The sequence below is a fragment of the Argiope bruennichi genome, chromosome X1 (genome assembly GCF_947563725.1).
Source record: "Argiope bruennichi chromosome X1, qqArgBrue1.1, whole genome shotgun sequence".
In the NCBI taxonomy this organism is placed as follows: Eukaryota; Metazoa; Arthropoda; class Arachnida; order Araneae; family Araneidae; genus Argiope; species Argiope bruennichi.
The window spans coordinates 111,199,707-111,217,870 of NC_079162.1; the positions used below are offsets into that span (position 1 = coordinate 111,199,707).

The following is an 18,164-nucleotide window of genomic DNA, read 5'->3' on the forward strand; positions in this document are numbered from 1 at the left end:
ATAAATACTTACCAAATTTTGAACCAAATACATCAAATGGTTGATTGTCAGTTTGTAATTTCACATACATGTAAACGCATTAACATAAATGCCATAACATATATCAATGAAATTTGGTATGTTACCTTGCAACTATAACTGTCATTCTGTATCAAATTCTTTAGTCAATAGAAAGAGAAAAAAGACAGCAGAAATAAATACTTTCGCGATAGACTCAATAAAAATGCTAGATTTACGCCAAAGATATATATTTCGTAACTATCGTTCACCAATGCCATTCAATGGTAAACGATAGATAGCTTTACAATCCGTGGCCTTACCTGGTTTATACAATTTTTTGCGAAGGGAGAGGGTCTTTATTAGAGAGTATGCGAGAAAATGTCGGGACCACCCCCGCTGGTTTTGTTTACAAATAATTTACAATTATTTGTAATCAGTATATTTGTTTTGAATTAGTCTGTACTGCCCTTTTCCTTCGTATACTTATATGTTAAGCAAGACTCGAAAACACGTTCTATTTCATTATTTTAAATCTCCTATTCTTCGCGCCTGCTTCAGGAGCGCAAGTGTTTCGTTGGCAGGAGCGCTGCAGTCGTTGGACCTCTCTCTGCTTCCGAAGGTGCTCCCCAGTCTCTTCTCAGGTGTGAAGATGCGTGGAGAGGAGGAAAGACGGTGAGTCCTCTTGCTCTTCTCAACTCTTTTGTTTAGGTTGATTGGGAGAAACAGTAGCGCGCAGGATGCTGGGAATTTAAAAGAAAAAAATTGTATGACGAAATACAAAATTCGATTGCGATTTCTTACCATCTGTTTGTCAAGTATGATTAAAATTTTTTAGTTCAAAAGACCTAAAAAGAGAATTTATTTGACTTTTTGGGAGATTATTTAGGATGATTGGGAGAAAAGAAAGCGCGCAGAATGCTGAGAGTTTTTTTTAAAAAATTGCGCGTAGAAATACGAAATTGTATGCAATATCTTGCCGTTGGTCAAATGTTATTAAAATCGCTTTAATCCAAAAGATTTAAAAATAGAATTTATGTATCTTTTTGGGTACATAATGCGTTCATTTGAAACTCTTTATGTCCGCAGTTTGGGATTAAAATTAATTACTGAGTTTTCTCAATATACGTTTTATTTCTTAGGTAGAAATTCATCTAGAATTTAATGAAAGAAAATGAAATGTTCTTTTATTTTTCGTTAAAATACAAAAGAAGCCTGTCGCGAGGTGTCAGAGCTTAAAGGGAAACTTAGTCGCTCGTTTCCATATGTCAGGTGTTTTTAGAAGTATTCTGGTTTTTGATCTTTGATTTTCTTTTAAAAATTATCAACTTTTCTTTTAAATAGTAATTCTATGCTGATAATTTATTACTGATAATTTAATTTCGGATTTTCTTTTTATAATACAGCAACAATCCTTTAAAAATTTTGTAACATACGGCAGATTTATTAAGAAGCGTGGCGTGACTCTTTGTTTTTTAGAAGAGTTTTGTTGATTTGGTAAAGTGTTGGACTTCTAACAATGCTATTATAATACCATGATTTGAATAATCAAAAAGCAATGTGTTTTGAAATATTTTATTTTATCTTGTATATCAATTTTTGTATTATTATTGTTGGCTTAAATTTTGACAAAAATATAAGGAATAAAAAATAAGTAATATATTTTGAAATGTATCAAATTAAATGCAATTAAGAGATGTCTTTCATTTCTAAAAATGTTTCGATTGCAGTTTGGAACAAATTTTAACTGATGAACTTAAAACAGATGGCATTTAGTTAATTAACGAATAATTTTTGTCTACTGATCTACAGCTTTGAATTTTATAACCTGAAAACTTCTTCTGATTGTTAAATTATTCGATGTAAACATTTACTTTTTCATGTTAAATATAATAAATATTCACTTCTATATTTTCTATAAAATATTCGAAATAAATATTTAAAAGAATTTCCTTGTAAATATGTATTAAATGAGTTACCAAATATGTATTATCGAACAATGCATTCTTTTGAAAGTGGAAGAAAAACTTGCCTATAATGCTCTAAATTTTTCGTAGTACTAAGAATTCTATTAACTTTTTATTTATGACTTTCGCTTTATTTTGCCATTTTTCACTGATAAAAATCGCTACTTCAATTAACTATATATGTGGTGTGATTGAAAAATAAGGATTTTTTACCATTAAAAGAACAGCAAACCAGTTAATGCTGTTTTAATAATCTTTTTCTTTCCGATTCGAGTCAAAGTTCCATTCGGAAAAACTTTTCTTCCGACTGGTGAAAATTTAAAAAAATGCAGAGCGCAATGTGAAAGTTTACATCAAAGGCAAATAAACATGTTTACGCCCTGGAAGTAGCTTTAGTTCCAAGATTTGATGTCTGTTTGCATTGCTGAAATGAAATCCTTGTATATTTTCAGTAAAAAGTAAATAGTATACATAAATGAATGCTGAAGTTTCGATTTCTTTCATGTTTGGGCTGATGTATTCTCAGTTTAGGATTCTAGTTTAAAACTGCGGCCACGCTTTAAATTGTTTATTTTTTTCTGATAAAAACCTGAGCTTTTTTTATTAATTAGATATTCATTCATAACATGTTCTGTGAATTGCAACTTATTTCTTAGAGATACAAAAGATAATGTTATTTTTACAGTTTATGTTTTAAAGCTCTGTGAAATAAATCATTCCATGAGATTGAGATATGTAAGAGACATTTTTTGGTGTAAGATACGGACCTTACATTTAGCGATGCAGCGCCAAACATGTTAGAATGAGGTGCAGTTCATTTAAGAACTTTGAGTTCAGTAATGGATGTATAAATAAACTTATCAGCTACTACGGCAGCAGTGAATTACCGAAAGTGAAATGTTTTTATAAAAAAAGTGCGTTTTTAATTTTAAGTTTCGTTTTAAAGAAAATGTAAAATATTTACCTTTTATATCCAAGAAAAATTAACATATTTTGTTTTGGAGATGAAAGCGTGCATTCTATATTCAAAATCATGGACAATTTCAAATGATATCTATCGAGAGTTTGAAAACCAGATGTAGATTGTTTACGAAAGCCAAACATCTGTTTTTATACTTCTAATAAGCAGATGGAGCAGAAATGTTTTATGATAATTTTACGACAATAGTATGATAGCTTTATTTTATGGATGACGTAATCAAAAAAGAATTTATTTCTATAATAATTTTATTTCTGATTCAGGATAAAACAGTCTTAAATAAATATAGTTATGAATAAAAGTATAAAATAAACAATTTCAAAGCACAAAATGGTTAAAAAATAATAATAAAAACCAAGAAATTTAATTTTGAATTATTTAGGAACCTATCTATATAAACAGAAATTGAGTGTTTGTCTTTTGTTTATTGTTATTTAGAATTTTTAATTTCTGATAGAATGCAGTTTTGAAGAATTCAGAGTTCAATAGTATTTATCTTTATCCTTTCATAATTGGAACTGAATTTTAACGAAATATTTTAAATAATAGGTTTGTAGTGGCTTTGGTAAAAAATAAAAAATAAAAATAAAAAAATACTGGCAAACCTGAGCAAATGTGTTCTTGAGAAAAACGAGAACTCAAAGCTTTTGTGATCCTATTTAAGGTTCAATCTATAGCATGAAATATTCTGGCATGGCTATTAAAGATTCTATTATCTTTTATTCAGTCAGATATATTAATAATAACTTTTATACTTGCTCTAAATTACATTAAAAGCAACCGGCAAAATATTTACTTAAAAAAAACTAAGATATTTAAATCAAATTACTGGCCAAATCCACAATCAGTTTGTTTAACAAATGGCTTGTCTAACTAATGTCTCTCCCTTCGATTAAATGAATTAATATATTCAAATCAAATTATTGGCCGAATCCGGAATCAGTTTATTTAACAAATGGCTTGCCGAACAAATGCATCTCTTCTCGATTAAATGAACTTAGATATTTAAATCAAATTATTGGCTAAATCTGTAATCCGGTTGTTTAACAAATATCCAATGGAACAAATGTTTCACTCCTTGATTAAATGAACTAAGATATTTAAATCAAATTATTGGCAATATGTGTAATCAGGTTGTTTCACAAATGTTTCTCTCCTCACTCAAAATCATCGAAAAATGAGTTCAATTTAATCTTTGCGAGTTAGACACAGACACAGACACAGCTTGGACTTAATTGAAAAGAAATTTAAGTTCTAGAAATTTTGATCGAGCCAATAATAAGTCTGTTTTGGTTTAGTCGACCAAATATGCTCAGAAAGTATTAGCATTCTTCTGAATTACATTAGAAATTCTCGAGAAAACATATGTTAAAAAATATACTAATAAATATTTAAATCAAATTACTAGTCAAATGCGCCATTAATTTGTTTAACAAATGGCCTGTCGGATAATTGCTTTGTCGGGCAAATGTCGCGCACCCGATTAGCAATGCCGAAAAATGAATTCTATTTAATCCTGGTAAAGTTAGACTCGGTGACACCTTGGCCTTGGTTGGGCAGTGAGCCAAGAACTACTATTACTCCAATGTTGTTCTGGAAGATAAATATAAGGCAGTAAAAATTGCTTTCGCAGGCTGAAATGTTTAAATTTGATAGTTGATTATCTGCATAAACAGTAGATAAAATAAATCGCATTTTCGAGGAGTAAAAAAAAATGGTTTAATTTTTTGGTACTTTGATCAGCAAAAGCTGATTATGAATGGAATTGTTGAAGGATCAAGAACGATTAGCTAAATAATTATCATATAATGAAACTTTTTCCTTGACAATTAAATATAGATGAGTTAAGCGTTTTCTCTAAGAAAATGGCCGATTAATATTTGCATGTTAATAACGAGAGGGTACTTTTGTGGTGTTATATTGTTAATACTGCATAAAATGAAGTTACAGTTTGCAATTTCACCATGAAGTGTAACTGGACCTCTTTACAGACAATAAATAACTCTGAATTCAAATATTCTAGAAAACTACAAATAAAATCTGTTTGGAGTAATATTTTTAACATAATTTTGTTCTGACAGTTGATGATTGATGTATCGTAAGTGTAGTGTGAAACAAATGTTCGCTGTTTAGCTGACTTTGCAATGAAAATTGATGAGATTTCAAAGTATTTTTTTTAAAGAGTAATTCACTAATTTGAATATCCAAGTAAAAATATCATTGCTTTCAAAATGATTTCTGTACTTACAGTTATAGCCGCGTGCTTCGAAACCAATGTGAATCTTATTTGAACTTTACCCATTATTTCTCGTCTATTATCATATCCCTTTTTTTCATATCTAAAATTATTTTTAGATTTATTATCTTTACTCCAAAATTTCCCTTATACGTTTTCATCGGCAGTTTTTAAAACGAATGTGATGTCTTTTATCAGCTTCTTGAAAGATCATTTTAGAAAATCGCGAAATGTTGGTGATGCTCTGTTTAACTTGTTCGATCAATACTTGCACTGGCGAGGAAATCTCATATGAAATTGTTTTCTAAAGCTCTCGAAGTCTATCGACTTTACTGTCATGGGGTTTTGTGATCATGATTGATTGACTTTAGCGGAACCGTCAAATCAGTAGAAAATTTCATACTGTGTGAAAATAATATAAAATATAAATAAATTCCTTGCGGGAGCATAGGCAATCTATTTGCTGCTATGGTTTTTTGAATTGCATGCGAAATCATGATATGTTTAGCAAGGGAAATCTGATTTTAAATCTATTTATTTTGCAATAAATATTTCGAAAAACTGTTGCAATTAATTTCATTAGCAAGTTAAATATTTTGTCTTCGTTTTAGCTGCTAATATTTTTTTAATGCCTTTAGATGTGATACTAAATATCGTAACTTTTATTAATAGCTCATTTTTTCATATTGTTTACAGAAAGTTCATTCCATTTATAATCCCGTAAACTCATTTTTTCCCTGTAACGTATGTTTCTTTAAAAAATAATTCACTTTATTAAAAAAAAATAAGGGATGCAGAATTGAAAGCAAATGCATTTTCTCGACATGTGGTCTTGCCAGTGTAGTTGTAATTTATTTTTATGATCCATTTAAAATGGAATTATTGACCTTTGTCACACATATGAAATCATTTTCCCGAAATTTGAAAACCAACTCTTTTTTTTATTATTATTTTCGAGCAATTTTCTAAATTTTTTCATGCTACGACTTCAACCCAAAAAAGGAAAAATAATGAAGTTTATAAATTATTCGAATTCATGAAAGGCTTTTCAAATTTTGCATGCTGTATGTCTTTGAGAAAAATTTTGAAAAAAGAATAGATGGCATGACCTGCTTGTTTACAGACCACAAACAATTCTGAAGAACGCTAGAGCAGACGATATTCGAAGTACAACCAACTGTTGATGCGGAACAGTTCTATTTAACAGGTGAAAATGGTTGCATCTGTTGTGAAAGTTAACAACTGACTTTCAATATTCGAGACACAGTTCTCGATTAATAATAAACATAAAAGTTGAGATAATAATAATAAAAGACAAAAAGTGTTAAAAACACTGTACTGTATAACAGAATCATAAAACATACAGTTATTTGCAGCTGCCATACAATAAACATTATTCATTACAAAATAATGAAACTGTTGCAAGTAATGATGCCAAATTATACCTTTGTAAGCATTTATCATAAATTATTTGCAAATTAGTGATTATCAAAAATAAATAGACGAGTTTTGTCTCAGTAGTATCATAGTATTCTGAACTTCCAAATGAAGATGTAGATAAATGAATCCGCAAAATGTGTTCTTAAATTATAACATATTGAAATTAAAATTCTATTCTTTTTTTGAAAGAAACTTAACCCTTTCCTGCTACTCTTTAAAAAAACTTCCAACTTTACTTTCTGACTCGCTTCTATTTCTATTTTTAAGTCTCCCCCCATCAAATTTTAAGAGCTCTGAGGTTCACTTTTTTCCACTCTTGCTAGGGCAGCAATTTAAACTTTCCATTCCTATACCGAAAGCTTTTATCTCAAGCTTCTCTTCACAGAAAGTTTATTTTCTTTATTTCACAGGGATTTTTTTAAAAATTTTTTAAACTTAAAATGTTTGTTTTATTGGACTGTTTCCTATGTACTGTTGTTCTGTCTGAGACAATAAAGATTTTAAAAGAAGATCAGTGTTTCGAAGAAATATAGATAAAAATATATATAAGGCAGAATAACAGATAATAATTTCCGATATTATTTACACAGAAAGATTTCTGAATTCATTTATATTCATTAATTGCCTACATTAAAGACAAAAAATAAATCCGTTGATGGGCATCAAATCGAGGCCAAATGGAAGTTTGGAAAAAAGGTGCTTCTCAAGTCTTGTTTTCTTCGGTCGGGTTTTGTTTTGCGAAATCTGTCCCAAAATAACTCTCTGTTGCTTCAAAATGGAACATTAATCTAACTAAATTTGAATGATCTTTTCGTTCTAAATATATGCTAATTTAATGGAAGGTCGTACTTCGGACCATAAGGTTATGGATTCGAGTTCCGATTCAACTAAAGATCGGTTGCATATGGGAATCTCATGCTCACCAAATAGGTTATGTGCTAAATGCCATCCTGTTGGTGTAAATTCTGATACTTGAAGAACAGAGTGGAGGATCGGATGCTGCCCTCGTCCTTTGGAGACTGCGCTATTGTCTGAAATCAGGCTCAATATGGTTCTTGTGTTCCAAAAATGAACGCCAATGTAACTTAAAACTCTTTTTTGTTATCTTATTTTAGTTTAATTTCGGATTTCTTATGTATTTTTGTTCTATCATTATTATAAAGTTGGAATTTCGTAATTCGATTATTACTCGGTTCCTGATGTGATTGAGCTCTGAAATTTTGTACACGTGCGTATTCTTGCCGATAGTAGAGTATTTTATGTCTTCAGAATTTAAATGTCCGTTAGTCGAATATTTAAATTAAATTTTGATTCTATACTATAGCCACCATTTGGTAGAGTATTGGAGACAAAAAAATTATTTTATGGCTACAGTATCTATAATTACGAATTACGTATTTAAGATTAAAAAGTAGAAAATTTAAATAAAAAATTATATTTTTATACACCAATTAAAGTGTATTTTAAAATTATATTTAAAAAAAAGTTTTCTATTCCTATAGGTTTAAGACGAGGGCTTTCGTTCGCGAGCGTTTTTCGATTTGTTTAATTTATTTATATTAATATCTAATTTGGAAGCAACACAAAGACTATTTTAGAATGAATCTCGTAGTTTCAAGTGGCGGTTAGATGACAAGGATGGCATCTGAGCTGGCATCTCTCTCTACATTTTCGCACTATAAAGAAAAAGGGCGTTTGATCTGCGATGTCAGATTTAAATTATATGTTCATATATATGATATAGCTTTAGTGGAGACTGTTTTCGAACCGAAGCCGAGACTATGTGACTAGGTCGCAGCGGCCCTAATCATTTTCCAGGAGGATAAAAAAATAGCTAGCCCATTTTTTTTCCAAATGAAAATTTATCGTGAATCCAAAATAGGAGAAGTTTAAAAAATTAAGCATCAATCCATAAAAAATATGAATTTGACTTAAAATATATTTTAAGTCAGAATGAATTTTAGATAACAAAAATTACAAAATCCGAAAGAACTCCGTGGTAGTTTCTGGAACAGCAGTATTATTTTATATGTCTCCTCTGGAGGAGTGAATGGCTTTTCAACGTTCTGGTTTAAATCATAGTTTTTCCCTTCCCAGGCTCCTTCTTTCTTTTTTATAAGGATGTAAGAATTAATCACTTTACTCAAATTTATTATTCGATACAACCCGTTTCAGATATATAAGAGATATAAATTTAACTTGTGCAAGTGCTATAATGAGTCAAATATTGACTCGTTTTTCAAAAAGTGCTATAATGAGTCAAATATTGACTCGTTTTTCAAAAAGTGCTATAATGAGTCAAATAGTGACTCGTTTTTCAAAAAGTGCTATAATGAGTCAAATATTGACTCGTTTTACAAAAAGTGCTATAATGAGTCAAATATTGACTCGTTTTTCAAAAAGTGCTATAATGAGTCAAAGTGCTATAATGAGTGACTTTTTTTCAAAAAAGTTTTAAATTTTAAACCCTTATTTCTCTTTATGCAAATTTAGTCTTTTCTTCACATAATCCGACAAAATTTTTGGTAATTATTCAATTTGGCTAAGTATTTTATTTCTATTTATATATTTTTTTTATCATTGAGCTTGTTGCAGCATAGCCCAAAGTTGCTTTTGTTTTCTAAATCCCTAGAAAAACCATTGGGAGTGTTCTCCACGAAATTTTTCTCATACTCTCTAATAAAATTCTTATACCCTTTCCTCCGCATAAAACTGTAGACCTTGTTTACAGCCACGAATACCTTACATGGCATTGGTGAACAATAGTTACGAAATATAGATCTTTAGCTTGAATCTAGCCTTTTTATTGAACCTACCACGAGAATATGCATTTTGGCTGCATTTCTGCTGCCCGATTGACACTAAAATTTGACTGCGGTTATAGTCACAAGATAACAGACAGAATTTCATTTATTCAAGTCCTTGCTTTTACATGCATGGAAAAATACAGAACGACAGACAGTCAACCATTTAACGGATTTGGTTCAAAATTTTATAATTACTTAAATTTTAGATGCTTAATTTGTGTACCAAATTTTATTTACCTAGCCATTTGCGTTTTGTAATGAGCGAGCTTACTTGTACTTGAACGACCTTGCAGTTAGACTTCCTGTGAATAGATTTCGTTAAAATTTTGAAAGAAGTCTGCAAATTTGATCTTAATTTCATATACGAAGTTTTAGCGATTTAGGTCAAAACGTTTTTGAGCTATCGTGTTAGTTTACAAACAGACAGACATAATGCCAAAAATGTATTTTTTTTCGGACTCAGGTTGGTCTAAAACGTAGACATTAATCAAAATCTCGAATTCCAATTTTTTGACGATTACAATATTTTCTCAATACTTCCTATATGAGAAAGTGAAAACTGAACTAAGAAAGTAATTTTCTGTGAATAATTAATAAGTAACTGAAAAAAAAACAACTAACGCAATACAAATTTGATTCACACTGAGTGCAACCGTTTGCTGAAGAACTTTCTGTGAATATACAATATTTCCTCAGTACTTCATATAAGAGAAAGTAAAAACAGAGCTAAGAAAATAATTTTTTGTAAATAATTAATAAGTAACTGAAAAAAAAAGAACTAACGCACTACAGGTTTGATTCATACTGAGTGCAACGGTTTGCTGAAGAATAAAATCGATGAACCGCAACTGTTTTGATTAGCTACTGGACGATATAATCGTGGGGTTCTACTGTTGGGATCAACTACCGAGCAATACAAATCCGGTGAGCGGGACTGGGGAAAACCGTGTTGTGAAAGTGAATTATTAAAATAATATTTGTGGATCACCTGTGCCTGACAGAAAAAGGAAAGGGACAAAGACTTATAGATGAAATCCTTTGCAGATGTACAAAGTGATCAAGAAATAACAGGAGGTATTCGGAGCCCTGTAGCGTGTTATGTACTGGACGAAATATAACAAAATTTGCCAATGAAAATACCAATGATAAACTTTTATTATAGCAACCTAAAAATTTGGCTCAAGGTGACCACCAACTTGATGTTCCAATAATTGCATGCGGTACACGAGGTTTTCGACGGTGGCTCGCAGCATATCGGCATTTATTCGTCTGACATGTAATGTTATTTGATCTTTTAAAGTAAGAATGTCAGGAACATGTCCTTGATACACAATGCCTTTCAAGTGAACCAGAATCGCCTCACAATCAGAAATTGCCAAAATTCAGATCAGTGTCATCAGTTAATGGGTGTTATCTTATATGGATAAAATTTCAGGATCTTACGCAATATTTTCTACATCGTCGGGAACGGGGTATCTATTTGTCGTGATATTGAACTTGCACTGCTGATAACTTGCTTATTAGCTATCGCCTGATCCATAACGGCTGTTGCAACTTCTTCAACTTGTTCTTGCTTGATAACTTTACGTCCTCTACCTGGTTGCACACTAAGAATTCCTGTCGTTTCAAATCTTTCAACAATTCTTCGTAAGTTAGTTATGGTCATCGGTCCTCTACGTAACTGTTTTAACTGACGGTATTCACTGGCCTTTTCATCCGGTATTTATTGAAGTTTCGTTCACTTTCATCCATTGTAGCCGAGTCTTTTTAAAGAGATTCGTCATCTGGTGTTTAGAAATAGACTATTATCTAATTTATATAATAATGGGTATTTTGAATTCAAAACTTTCCGATTTTGTTGCATTGAAAGATTTAGAAAAGAGAAAAATAATTATATTCGCAAAGAAAGCGTTTTTATTTTTAAAACACTCTTATTTAACTTGCTTTCTTTCATGTTTATAAAGTTAGTATTTCGTAATTTGACTATTGAGTCTATTCCAGACGTGCTAGAGTTTTGAAATTTTCTACACATGAATTCTTCATGAGAATGTAGTGTTTCAACATTTCCAGAATTTAATTTTCATTTATATATTAATTTAATTCAATTTTCATTCTGTTCGAGCGGTGCCATCTGTTTGTTAATATGAAAAAAAAATGATTTTAAGTTTTCATAAAATATACAGGGTGTTTATAAAGTCCTGGACCCATTTTGATGTTTAATAACTCATAAAATAATAAAGATAGATTTAAATTAATAACATAAATGGTTAAATAGACTCAAAAAGTTTCATAACCCTTGTCAATGAACTTCCACGTGTGCCCACTTCGTCGCATGGAGAATATCAAGTCGATAGTCAATTTCACGCCAGGTAGCGACAAGCATGTCGGCATCCACAGAGCCATTTGCGCACATCCACAGAGCCATTTGGCGATTAACAATGCCAGAAACATGAAAGGATGCTTCATCGGAGAACATTATGCTCTTCAGAAAATCAGCAGCATCTTCTATCCTTCTTAGCATATCTGTTGCAAAGGCCATCCTCCTAGGCCTATCGTTCGGTTCCAAAACTTGAACAATTTGAACTTTGTATGCATGCAGTCTTAATTTTTTCTTAATAGCCTTGTACACCGTCGAAATTGGTATATCCAATTCTGTTGCCGCTGATCTCACAGATATTCTAGGATTGTGTAAAAATGTCTCTCTGACACGCTCAACATCAAAATCACTTGTACAAGGACGTCTGGAACGTTTCTTATCTTCGATACTTCCAATTTCTAGAAAATTCTTTTCCCACCGCAAGATGCTGTTTTTGGATGGAGGATCTTTTTGGTAAATTCTTCTGAAATTTCTCTGTGCTTGCACTATCGATTTCATTTCTATGAACCACCATAAAATCTGAGCTTTCTCTTGTGGTGTATACATTCTCCTTAATATCCGCTCGAATAAAACATCACATACAAAAGTACTACATAGAACAAACACATCAAAAGTAAACATAACATTGCAATAGTTGCCAAAAACAAAAGGGAGAAAAATGCAATTAATAAGCAGACAATATTTAGAAAAGTACAGATATTTAGACTGGAAAATGAAATTATCTGAAATTAACCACACGCGCAGACGATATTTACAAAAGTAAAAATATTCAAACCTGAAAAGGAAAATATATGAGTTATTCCATCAATAAATGCCATAAGTTTGTTTATTTCTTTATTATTTTATGAGTTATTAAACATCAAAATGGGTCCGGGACTTTATAAACACCCTGTATAATAAGGAATAATGTATTAAAGATTAAGAAAAAGAAAATAATTAAAATAAAAATAACTTCTATTTTTATTGTACTCATAAAATCGTGTTTTTAAAAGCTGTTTTTGTACCAATTGAATTCCGCTTATAGTGTGAGATTTATAATTTTTCAGAAAACAGCTAGTGAGTTTTTGTTATTTTTATGTTTTCTGCTTCTTTAAGTTCAGTTGTTTGATATTCATACTAAAATTATTAAATATTGAATATTTTAGAAGTTCTTATGCACAGATAGGAATAATGCACTATAAAAAGCCGAAATTCATATTTTTCAAATAAATTAAATTCGTTTACAAATAGAAAAACAACAACAATATAATTAGCAAAATAAAAGGATGATCTTTGGAAATTTTGTTTATTAGGACATTTTCAGAAATCTCTTGTAAATTTAATTGTGATCTTTGAATTCTATGTTGGGTGGGGAAAAAAGGCGAAAACTGTAAATTCTTGTCTGTTAATTTTCAATGCACCGATTCTAGTCTATACAATTTTAAAACCGACAGGAATGTTGTCCTCTCGGCTTTCATATATATTAATTCAATATAACTAGTTTTCTTATTTAAAGTTTAGTAAAGAAAATATAACATGATTTTTGAGTTTTTCTTTTGAACAATTGGTCCAAAATTTGATACAGATCTTCAATTTTGATAGCAAACCCACGTACCAAATTTCACTTGTTTAATGCCTTTTGTTTTCTGCTCGCCTTCATCCAATTATGTACGTACGGACAGACATTCAATTTTTGACGGATTTTGTCCCCTATTTTCTGCAGATCTATTATTCTAGTGATAAATCTATATTATAATTAATTTTATAATTATCTAATTAATCTATTAATCTAGTATAAATCTATATTTAAGTTCATAATTTATATATTTAACTCATAAATATGATAGAATCCAAAAATTTGATTTCAAGGTCACATAGCAAACTTCATGTGTCTAGCTCGTGTTTATTTTGATTTATCATGTCACAGACTAACTGACATAATTCCAAAGTTTTTACTATCGTTATTTTTGAGACATAGGAATGTATGAAACTTACAGATTGATCATAATCTCGAAATCGAATTTTTTTTGCTGTTAAAATACTTTATGTACTTACTCCACATGCAAGAGAATAAAAAAAAACTTCATCCTAAAATTTCAAAGAAAATTTTATTTTTAAATTTTAAAGTAAATGGATGAATTGTTATTATATAATTGATTTCGTGGATTTCTGAAACGTAGCAGTTATTTTTTTAGTGTCTAAAAGGCTTTAAAATGCCATTTTTATAGAAGTAATCAACCATCCGTCAACTCACAGATTATATATAAAAAAAAAAATATTCGCAGATAAAGGAAAGAAAAAGCTTATTTAGGGAAACGAAAGATTTATAGGATGAGCTTCAAAACAAAAGATCGTCCTTTCAATCAATACATGTTTATACTCAGTTGAAATCTGATAATAATCGACTGAAAGTTATTTTTCGATCGAAACTCTTTTCTGTCTGTCAACGGCTCATTGAATTGCGCAGACTTCAACAAAGCATCTTCATAAGAGCCAAACAAATGTTTAAAGTTAACTTATCTTTCGCGTGTACGGAATGAATAGTTCATCTTCTGTACTCTTATCATTTAACTCGCTAAGAAACAAATCTGGCGCTCTGCTTCTTGGCACTTCGCCTCTCATTGGTGGGCGATGACATCATTGGAAAAAAAGCACCGCCCCTTCCCGATTGGTGCTCGGTGACATCACGTAACAATTTGAAGTGGATGACGTAAAGTTTTATGGCTGACAGTAGAAGCACGGCCGAATTTCGAATGGTCTTGGTTTCCGTTTTTTTCTGTTGTGGTTTCTGCGAGTGAGAGGAGGGGAACGACCGAAGCTTGACCTTGCGATTTGGGTATGAGCACCGATTTCTTTTCTTCATTAACTGAAAGAATTTGTTGGAATGATGAACCGGTGACCTCCATTGCAGAGCAAGCAATTATTAGATAGTGGAGCAAAGAAGGATGGTTTTCTTCTTCCTTTGACGCACGGTGGGTGAAAGTTTTTTCTTTTCTTTTTTTCTTCTTCCTATTCCTTGCGGTTTGTTAGGAAAGCCTTGATATACACCGTCACTACCTGAAGCAGGGATGAAAAAAAAAATTGCATGGAAATGCCGTAAATAAATTTGGCGCGTTTTTTTGATTGGTTTATTTTGACGATAAATTAAAGCGCATGGTTTGTTGACATTCATATATTCATTAAATGTTATTACGTGAATAAAATGCACGAATGCTCGTCTATTAAATTTCTATTTTCCGTATCTTCATATCATTTAGTTTAAAAAATAAGAATCTTTCCAATTTATTACTGTTTTTTTAACATTTAATTAAAATAAATTTCTGTGTTATTTTTTTTCTTTTGAATTTTTGTTTAAATAGTGAGTATACAGTTGAGAGTGAAATTAATTACTTTTCACTATTATATTTACTTATGACTCTGTGTGAATAAAATTCACAAATGTTCGTCTGTTTAATTATTGTTTGGTTTATCTTAATTCCAAAAAAATTCATATATGAATATTTCCAGTAATCATTTTTTAAAAATGTTATTGCAATAAATTTCTTTATTATTTTTCCAGTTAAAACATTTCAGCTAAGAAATAAATATTAAATTCAGCGTGAAATCAAGTTCTTTTTCACTAAAAAGAATAATGCATTTCTTTGCTTTCAGAAAAAATCGAAAATTTTATTTCAATTATAAAAGTAAAAACTAAAAAACTTGAACTTCAAACTTTATAAAAATTTTAAAAATATTTTGTATTGTGATAGAACAGCAGCGAATAAGCATGCAATTAAATTAAGTAAAAATTCATTTTCCAAGTACAAAAATACTATTTTATTTTAACAACTGTTTATTTGCATATTTAAAAAAATGTTCTAAAATTTAGATGGTGCATTGGATAAATTTGCGTAATTTAATTTTTTTCCCCATGCATGTAGTTAAATGCGGGTTTTATGTTTTCGTTTTCTAAATTGTAACTTAATTGTATAAAGAATAATTTATGTATCTTAAGCTAAAATTTTAATTTCAGAATACTGTGTGATATGTTTTTCGTTCTTATTCCATATTTGTTGCAAATGTAGAAGATCTTAAACAATATGTATAAGATTAAGATCTTGCACTCAAATATTAATACATTATTAAATATTGATAGATATGAAATCCATGAAGAAAAGTTATTTTAAATTATATTTCAACGGTTTAAATTTTGAAATCGTTCAACCATTTGAATGCTTTCGTAAACCAAATTTTTGTATTTAAGATTTTCAGATTTTTGTATATAAAGTTGAATATAAAGAGTAAAAAAAGTTGAATTTTCTTTATCATAAATTTCCTCTCCTTTCTTTTTGGAATTCATCGGAATAGGTCCACATTCTAACTGAATTTCGTCTATTTTAGTAATTGTGATACATTTGTTACGTTTAGAAATACATAGTCTTAAAGAATGCCTAATAATTTCGATTAGTCTTGGTGGCAGTTTTAAATCGTTACACATGTCATTCTCGTTTTCTGTCATTTTTTTTTTCTATTTGAGAAGAATTATTGTAATAAATAAAACTATCAGAAAAACTTTCTTTTGCAGTTCATTCTGTTCGTCAATCACAATATCTCATTGTGTTCTGTTCACATGTAAGCTCTGTAATCTAATTCGCATTTTAATAAATGTTAATATTCTAAATCAAAATAGTTTTAAGTAACATATATGTGGAAAGAATATAAGAAAAATAATGTCGAAAATAGTGAGTGAGCTTGACAAAAACCGTTCACTTTTTAAGCGTTTTATTCCTATTTTAGATCCTCCAAACTAAAATGAATAAATAATTCTCATTCGTGTCTAGAGCGCTCGAATTAGTAAATATTGAGTGTTCTTATTTTGGATTCCGTTTGGCAGTGATCCAGCTTTATTGAAATGCATGTCATGATGGGGAAAAAAATATCTTGAGCGTAAATGTCGCTTCACGGCTATGCGAGTGTTTTGGAGGAGAAAGAAACACTTTTGTTTTTTTTTCCGAGACGGTTGAGAAATATTGAATAAATTCGTTTTCTATGTCTGCTGTTTGTCTAAACAGACAGTTTTGAAGTCTGAAATCATTTACAAATTGCTCCGAATATTTATTAAAGTGCTATTTTAAATTTGATTCATTATTCTTAAGAGTTTTAATTCAATAAATATATGCGATTTTTCTCAACAGTTGATAAATTTAATAAAAACAACCGATTAAATTTAATATTTAAATGGCTAAAAATAACACTAGTAAAATTATTTTTTTTTAAATTTCCCAAAACAAGTTTTACTTAATATGACTTTGTACGAATATTGCATGGGATTTATTATTTTAGAATTTTATTTACTAATAAGTAAATAAAAAACCATATTATTTAAATTTATTTCATTTATTATTTAAATTTTGAATAAGTGAATAAAAACATTCATAACGTTTATTAAATATAATTTATAATAATACTAATTTTTGAATAAGTAAAAAATTAAACTTTATCTCGTTATTTACTATAAAACGTTGCATATCATGTTTGCTGTAGAAATTGAAAAAGTTTGTTTTGAATTGTTTTAAAATGGTGACATTAAAATTTCCCGAACTTTCATTTTTTAAATTTTTTTCGGAAATAGCTCTCATGAAATGTATTTCAGTGATAAAAATGTTCTGACAAATAATTTCAAACTAATTAAGTATCTTGCAGAAAGCAATAAAGTAGGAAGTTAAATATTTAGTTGATATTGAAATAAAAAGTGTAACTGAATTTTAAAAATGAAAAAATTCAATTTTTAACTTCATTTTCCTTCCGCATAGAATAAGCAAATTTTTTCATTGCAAACTCTTTATCATCTTTAAAATTAACTGAATTGGAAAAACTGAAATCTCTTGCAGCATTTTATCAAAAATATTTTGTCTTGTAATTTTTACTTTAAAATGTTGTTTTGATTTAAATTAATAAATAGAGTTTCAAGGAATGAGACATCGAATTAGCAATTCATTTCAGAAGTATCCAATTTCAGTAATCGTGCCCTAAAAATATTCAAGGTGCTATTTTGAAAAGTGTTAACTCATAAGAAGATAAGTTAAAATGTCTAGACAAGTTGTGAATCAGGAGGAAGAAGTGTTAGAACTACCATTTTGTACATACTGTTAAGTTTCTGCTGTGTTATTTACGGTTTAACTGATTTTTTTTTGGAAAACAGGAAATGAGATAAACACATTTTTGAACGACCTCACTGTTTAGCTAGATTACTTTACTTTCTTCAACAAATGGGGGAAAATGTGTAGCATTCATGTTAAAAATAGTAGTGTTATGCAGATTTTTTTTAAGTGAATTATAAAGAAATACTTTTAATTTCATGCTTATAATCGATAATTTATCTTCACTTAAAGTAAAAAAGAAA

The 18,164-nt window shown here is 29.7% G+C and overlaps 1 protein-coding gene across 2 annotated transcripts in view; it reads left to right on the forward strand.

The window, feature by feature from the left end:
• Positions 1-605: 605 nt before the first annotated feature.
• Positions 606-18,164, forward strand: part of LOC129958294 (uncharacterized) — a 165,108-nt gene continuing 147,549 nt past the window's right edge. Inside the window, exon 1 of one of the 2 annotated variants that reach the window (XM_056070674.1) lies at positions 606-672. The gene's annotated coding sequence lies outside the window, so the exon portion shown is untranslated. Of the gene's footprint in view, positions 673-14,627; positions 14,755-18,164 lie in introns of those variants that run through there. The other variant, XM_056070673.1, reaches the window with a different exon arrangement.